The following is a 7,504-nucleotide window of genomic DNA, read 5'->3' on the forward strand; positions in this document are numbered from 1 at the left end:
TTTACCACATTACAGTTTCACCAGTAATGTATCAATGATCCAGTTTTCCTGCAACCTTGTTTTTGCTATTGATATTGTCATTTTTTATTTTAGCCATTCTGATAGGTGTGTAGTGATATATCACTGTGTTTTTTTTAAAGATTTTATTAATTTATTTGACAGAGAGAGAGAGAGACAGTGAGAGAGGGAACACAAGCAGGGGGAGTGGGAGAGGGAGAGGCAGGCTTCCCACAGAGCAGGGAGCCCGATGCGGGGCTTGATCCCAGGACCCTGGGACCACGACCCGAGCCGAAGGCAGACACTTAACCGACTGAGCCACCCAGGCGCCCCTCACTGTGGTTTTAATTTGCATTTCTCTGATGGCTGATGACGTTGCACATCTTTTCATGTCATCATTTGGCATCTGTATCTCCTCTTTGGTGAAACGTCATTTTACGTCTTTTGCCCATTTTCTAATTGGATTGTTTGTTTTTTTACTGTTGAATTTTTTTTTTTTTTTAATAGGCTTCATGCCCCGTGTGGAGCCCAATGCAGGGCTTGAACTCATGACCCTGAGATCAAGACCTGAGCTGAGATCAAGAGTTGGACACTTAAGTGACTGAGCCATCCAGGCGCCCCTTTATTGTTGAATTTTGAGAGTTCTTTATATAATCTAGGTACTAGTCCTTCATCAGTTACATGATTTGCAAATATTTTCTCCCAGTCTGTATCTTGTCTTTTCATTCTCTTAAGAGGGTCTTTTCCAAAGGAAAAAGTAAAAGGTTTTAATTTTTAAAAGAAAAAGGTTTTAATTATAATGTTTCCTTTCATGAATCATGCTTCTGGTGTTCAGTCTGAGAACTTTATGCTTAGTCCTAGATCCTGAAGATATTTTCCTGAAAGTTTTATGGTTCTACACTACATATTAGTCTGTGATCCATTTCAAGTTTATTTTTATATAATGTGTGATACTTTCTTTTGCCTATAGTAGTCTAGTTGCTCTAGCACCATTTGTTGAATGGTTTCCTTTGTTGAATTGCTTTTGCACCTTTGTTCAAAAATCAGTTCAGGACATTGCATGGGTCTGTTTCTGGGTTCTTTATTCCGTTCCATCGATCTATGTGTGTGTACCTCTGCCAATATCACAGTCCTGATTACTCCAACTGTATAATCAGTCTTGAAATCAGGCAGAGAGATTCCTCCCATTATCATTCTTTTTTTTAATCTGCTCTAGTTCCCTTGTCTTTGCATATAAGTTTTAGAATAATCTTGTTCATATCTAAAGGAAGTCTTGCTGTTTTATTTTTTATAGGCATTGAGTTGAACCTGTTTATCAATTTGGAAGAATTGGCATCTTTACTATGTTGGGTCTTTCATTCCATAAATGCAGTGTGTCTCTCCATTTATTTAGATATTCTTTGATTTCTCAGTATTATGTAGTCTTCAGCATACAAATTTTGCATGTTTTGTTAGAATTATACCTGCACAGTTCATTTTTGAGTGATTTTCAAAACCTATAATGTGTTTATTGGGTTGGTTTCCCACTCACTTTGATTCAGGGTGGTTTAGTGCTGCTTCTGTCTGAAGGATCATCTTCTGTAAGCTTACTTTCTCTCCAGTAGATAGGCAGAGGACTGTGGAGCAGTTGACAGACAAAACTACTGTTTGCACCTGGCTAAAGGCTGTGGTGATTTTATAGCATCCTGGGCATTTCACATCCATGAAGTAGGAATTGGGGCTCTGAGCCAGTTGCTTCTTTTGTGTTTCCTTTTCTCTTCTGGAGAACTTCTGCAAGAAGCATATTCTTATTGGGAGGCCACCATCTCCAGAAAGGCTTAAGTGATTTAAAATGTTGTCATATTTTTAATTTTGGTATTTGTGTGTTCTTTGCTAGTATATGGAGATACAACTGATTTTTATATGTTTATCATATATCCTATAACTTGCTGAACTCAATTTTTAGTTCTAGTAGTTTATATGTATATTCATCGGAATTTCTATGTAGCCAGTCATGATTCCTGAAAATACAATTTTTTTTCTTCCTTTACCTTCTACGTGCTTTTTGTTTCCTTGTCTTGCTATTGTACTGGCCAGAAGTCCCAGGGCTGTTAAATGAGAGTGGGGAGTGGAAATCCTTGCCTTGTTCCCAGTCTTAGGGGGGAAAGCATTCAGTCTTTTACCACTAAGTATGTTAGCTGTAAGTTTTTTTTTTGTAGATGCTATTTATCAAGTTGAGGAAGTTCCTTTCTATTCTTATTTTTCTGAGGATTTTATCCCGAATGTACATCATTAACTTGGATTATACTTTTCTTTACAGCTGCCTTTTCTACTGGTTGAATGACTATATGGGCTATATATAATGGGCTATATTCTTTCCATTTAATGCCTACATACAGTGTTGAACATGGACTCTGTCATGTATTTACTCCCCTTTCAGGTTTTCAACACAAATTGATACTATTTCAGCTATGTAAGCACTTCTTGTGGTCTATGGTTCATACAGTTTAGTTTTGTGAAGAGAGTACACTGACATTTGATTCCCTTTTATACTCCTAGGGCCTTTTTTTCTTAAACATGTGGTATGTGTACTTGGATCCACAATATTTATATGTTCTCTGTTACCAGGGGTACCTCTCCTCATGTGTTCCTGGAGAGTTCTGCTGTGTTGTTTTCTTTAAGACAAACCCTCCATGCTATTTGAGGGTCAAATCCACATTTAAGGTTATTCAAGTGGATATAATCTCCATTAATAAAGCACTCAAAAGGCATAATGGTGTTATACTTTAGGAATGATCCATAAAAAGAATCCTGATTTATTAACCAAATGCTCTGTATCTCAAATCATCCATTAGAGTTTATTTCTATCCTTGGCAAGGTTTTTTTTTTCTTTTTTTTTCTGTCAGAACTGGCAATTTTCTTAGTTTGTGTAGCTTACTGTCCAGTAGAGTGATTGACATTCGTCAGTTTCTTAGTATATTCTATCAAGTGACATTAGTATTGTTTTGAGTTAACAGTATAATGAACACTTAGAATCTTGTATATTTCACCTACTTTGCTGTTGTGCAGAAAGGAAGAAGACAGGTTTTATTTCCTTTGCTGACAATCTCCTAAACTTTCTTAAGTTACACAGTTGCAGTGATAATTTAGCAAAATATTGTTAACATTTTTAACCTAATATAGTTAATTAAATGTGTAGTAGACAAATTCTGATATAGAACATATATTCTGATATAGTTAATATTAATTATTTGCAACTTTCTATGAATCTCACAAGTATGGTATTTACTTTTTTTTGAAGGGGATTAAAAATGAAATGCATCAGAGTTTTTACCTTACAAAACAGAAATGAAAGTTTTTTCTCCTCTTTTTATTTCTCTAAGTATTTTAACACTTTAGACTCATTTAACCTTTTTTTTTTTTCTTTTGAGAGAGAGAGAGAGAGCACGTGCACAAGTGGAGGAGGGGCAGAGGGAGAGGAACAGAGAGAGAATCCCGAGCAGGCTTCACACCAAGCATGGCTCAAAGCCCAACACAGGGCTTGATTCTAGGACCTTGAGATCATGACTGCAGCTGAAATCAAGAATTGGTTGTTTAACCGACTGGCACCCCAGGCACCCCGGAATCATTTAACCTTTTAAACAAAGTTATAAGTAGACATGGTTTAAAATGTCAAATATTTGTACCAGGCTTGTTATGAACAACAGCAGACCTCACTGCCTCCCCATTTTTTCTTTCCACACAGACTTTATTGGGCAGTCCCATTTTACAGGTGAAAAATAGAGGCTTAGAGAGGTTCACGAACACCCAAGTTCATATGGGTAGGAAGTAATGTAGCTATGATAAGAATTCAAATCTCTTTGACTCCAGAACTTGAGCTCTGAGCTCTATTGCTTTTCATTATCAGTTTCCTATTTCTGCTGTAACAAATAACTGCTAATTTAGTGAGTTAGAACAATACAAATTTATTGTCTGGCCATCCCGGAGGTTATAAGCCTGAAATAGATCATATGGGAATAATCGAGGTGTCAGCAGGTATGCATTCCTTCTGGAGGCTCTAGAGGAGAATATCCTTTTTCCAGCTTCTACAGGGCCACCTCAAGTTCTTCATTCGTCGCCCCTCCGGCATTCACTTCACTCAGATTTATGCTTGTCATCACATCTCCTTTGACTCTCCTGCCTCCCCTTGTCTGAGTTACCTCTGCTTCATTGTAACGTTAAAGCCTTCACCCTAGGAAGGGCACAAGCTTTATTAACATAACACAGGACGCAGGTATGGACACATTTTGTAATAAAATTCCAGTTGAAAAAAGTTAAGAAATTTAACAATCTTTTTTATTATTTTATTTTTTAAATTTTAACTCCAGTAGAGTTAACATAGTGTGTTATATTAGTTTCAGGTGTACAATATAAACTGTTCTACACATGACTCAGTGCTCATTATAATAATTGTACTCTTAATCCCCTCCACCTATTTCACCCATCTCCCTTACCCACTTCCCCTCTGGGAATCACTAGTTTGTTCTCTATAGTTATGAGTATGTTTCTTGATTTCTCTTTCTCCCTTTGCTCGTTTGTTTTGTTTCTTTTTTTTTATTTTTAAAGATTTATTTATTTGACAAAGACACAGCGAGAGACGGAACACAAGCAGGGGGAGTGGGAGAGGGAGAAGCAGACTCCCCGCTGAGCAAGGAGCCCAATGCGGGGCTCGATCCCAGGACCCCGGGATCATGACCTGAGCCGAAGGCAGACGCTTAACGACTGAGCCACCCAGGCGCCCCTCGTTTGTTTTGTTTCTTACAAGAAATTTAACAATCTTAAACTTGAAACCGATTTTGTTAAACAAAAGGATGTGATGTGGCCCTTTGACCACCAGATGGCCATCGAGACCAAAATTTAAATTTTTGAACTTCCTCTGTGGAGGGAATCCCCGTGGAAATCTAGCATTTTCTAAGGGGCTTTCCCCATGTAGCCTTTGTGTCTCTTTCGTTTCTCGTATCATGTCGGTCTGCAAGGGTCTGAACAGAGCTATGGGGGGACACAGAAATCCAGGGCAGGCGGAAGAGAGGCTCGAGGCTTCCAGCCCCGTCACAGAAGCCCTCTTGCTTGTCCCTTCACTGTTGGTTCTCTTTTCCCCAACCTCCCCTTCTTGGGCTGTCGCCCAGCCTTTATAGAGCAAGTCTGCAGCTATAGCAACAGGGAGCTAGGTCAAAGACAAGTTGAACGTGATATTCTGTAAAACGGTCTTATGGCTATAAAACAAAATCTGGCTAATTAAAACTTAGGAGTTAACAAGAAGCAAGACCTTTTGGCAAATTGGCTATTCAGTGACTTCAGGGCACAAGCCAGCCTCCCAATCACCATGAGATGTCCCTAGGCCTAGAAGGGACAATAGAGATGATCTAGTTCGGAAATCCCCGCATTTGGCTGAGTATAATGTCGTCCTACTAGAACTGAGCTCCAGGAGGGCAGGGATGCTGCCTATTCCCCCCGCCCCCATGTATTTCCAGTGCCTAGAACAGTGCCACTCAATAAATATTTGTTCAATGAAAGAATTAAGTAGAAAAATGCAGGCCATACTGGTCTAAATACTGTCATAGTCATTAGGTCAATTAGTGCTAAAGTAAACTGTTTTTTTACTTTCAGTTTGGTGCTCCTTTCACAAATTTGTATAAAACCAACAGTATTTCTATTTTGAGTCTTTTAGTTCTAATTATTGTACAAAAGGCTTCATCCGCTCTTTAAAGCAGTTTAGTCGCCAGAAATCTAGAAAGATTTTCTTTTTGTCAGAAGCGTCTAAATTATATAAATTATTTTTCTTCTATCTTGACCCCATTCACTGGAGTCCTCTTTTTTCTTTTTATCTTCCTCCTCAGATAAATAGTTTTGTTAACATGTAGAGCTTATCTGAATATGAATATATATATATATACATATATACACATCTGCATATTCATACACACGTCACTGTATGGTGTTTCTTGAGACATGAAAATTGCTGCCCTTATCTAGGATATGCTACAAGAATTCATGTGAATTACAACTTGACTGAGAATCAATTTCTGCAATTCTGCAATCCAGACCTTGTATTTTTCTTAAATTAGTGGCTCATATTTGAAGCCACCATTCGTTTGGTTTCTGACCCTGGTGTTCTGCGTTGAGCAGCCACGCAGGTCTCCACCCCGACTCACCACCATGCAGCGAGAAGAGAGGCTGAAGGCCACCTATGTACTCACTTGGATTGCCTGGCCCAGGGAGCCTCTTTTGCCAGCTGCTGGGGCTGAACTGAGGCCAATATTCAACTTCCTGCCAGAAGAATTACAACTTCCCATGGGCTGAAGGTCCCCACAGTGTTCCCATACAACTCTTTATAAAAAAAAAAAAAATTTTTTTTTTTTTTTTGAGAGAGAATGAGCGTGAGGACGGGTGCCCATGAGGTGGGGGGGGGAGGGGGGGTGGGGTAGAGAGAGAATCTTTTTTTTCCGTTTTTTAAAAAAAAAACAGTTAATTAACATATGGTGTATTATTAGTTTCAGAGGTAGTGTTTAATGATTCATCAGTTGTATATAACACCCAGTTCTTATTACATCACGGGCCGTCCTTAATGCCCATCACCCAGTTACCCCATCCCCCCACCCTCCTCTCCCTCCAGCAACCCTCAGTTTGTTTCCTAGAGTTAAGAGTCTCTTACGGTTTGTCTCCTCTGATTTCATCTTATTTTATTTTTCCCTCCCTTCCCCTATGTTCATCTGTTTTGTTTTTTAAATTCCACATATGAGTGAAATCATATATTTGTCTTTCTCTGAGTGACTTATTTTGCTTAACATAATACCCTCTAGTTCCATCCAAGTCATTGCAAATGGCAACATTTCATTCTTTTTGATGGCTGAGGAATAGTCCATTGTGAGTGTGTGTGTGTTGTGTGTGCATGCACACACAACACACACACACACACACACACACATCTATCACATCTTTATCCATCCACCTGTTGGAGAGAGAGAGACTCTTAAGCAGCCTTTCCGGCCAGCATGGAGCCTAACTTGGGGCTAGATCTCATGACCCTGAGATCATGATTTGAGCCAAAATCAAAAGTCAGACACTTAACCCACTGAGCCACCCAGGCAGCTCCCCCCACCTCCGACAACCGACAACTCTTGTAAATATCTGTGCCCAAATCCTCTCTTCTTGGCACCAATCTGAATATCCCCACTGACAGGTCAACTTCTCACATTTGCCCTATAAACGGGGGAACAATAAGGAGGTGAGGTCCCAGCCCTGGAATGTAGATGCCTCTGTGGGAGGAGGCAGGGTGGCCTTTCCTTATGTGGTTGATCCTTGGCATTGAAGTTTTCCATTTTTTCAGTGAATCCTTAACTCACGCAGTGAGATGTTTTAGAATTTATCCCTGACCCTCTCACAGCAGCAGTAATCACCACCTGTTCCACACTCACTTTGACTTCCTCTGTGAGCACCACACCTACATTGGGCCTGCGGAGTGAGCTCTGGCTACTGATGCATAACAAAT

This window comes from Zalophus californianus, chromosome 7, assembly GCF_009762305.2.
Source record: "Zalophus californianus isolate mZalCal1 chromosome 7, mZalCal1.pri.v2, whole genome shotgun sequence".
In the NCBI taxonomy this organism is placed as follows: domain Eukaryota; kingdom Metazoa; phylum Chordata; class Mammalia; order Carnivora; family Otariidae; genus Zalophus; species Zalophus californianus.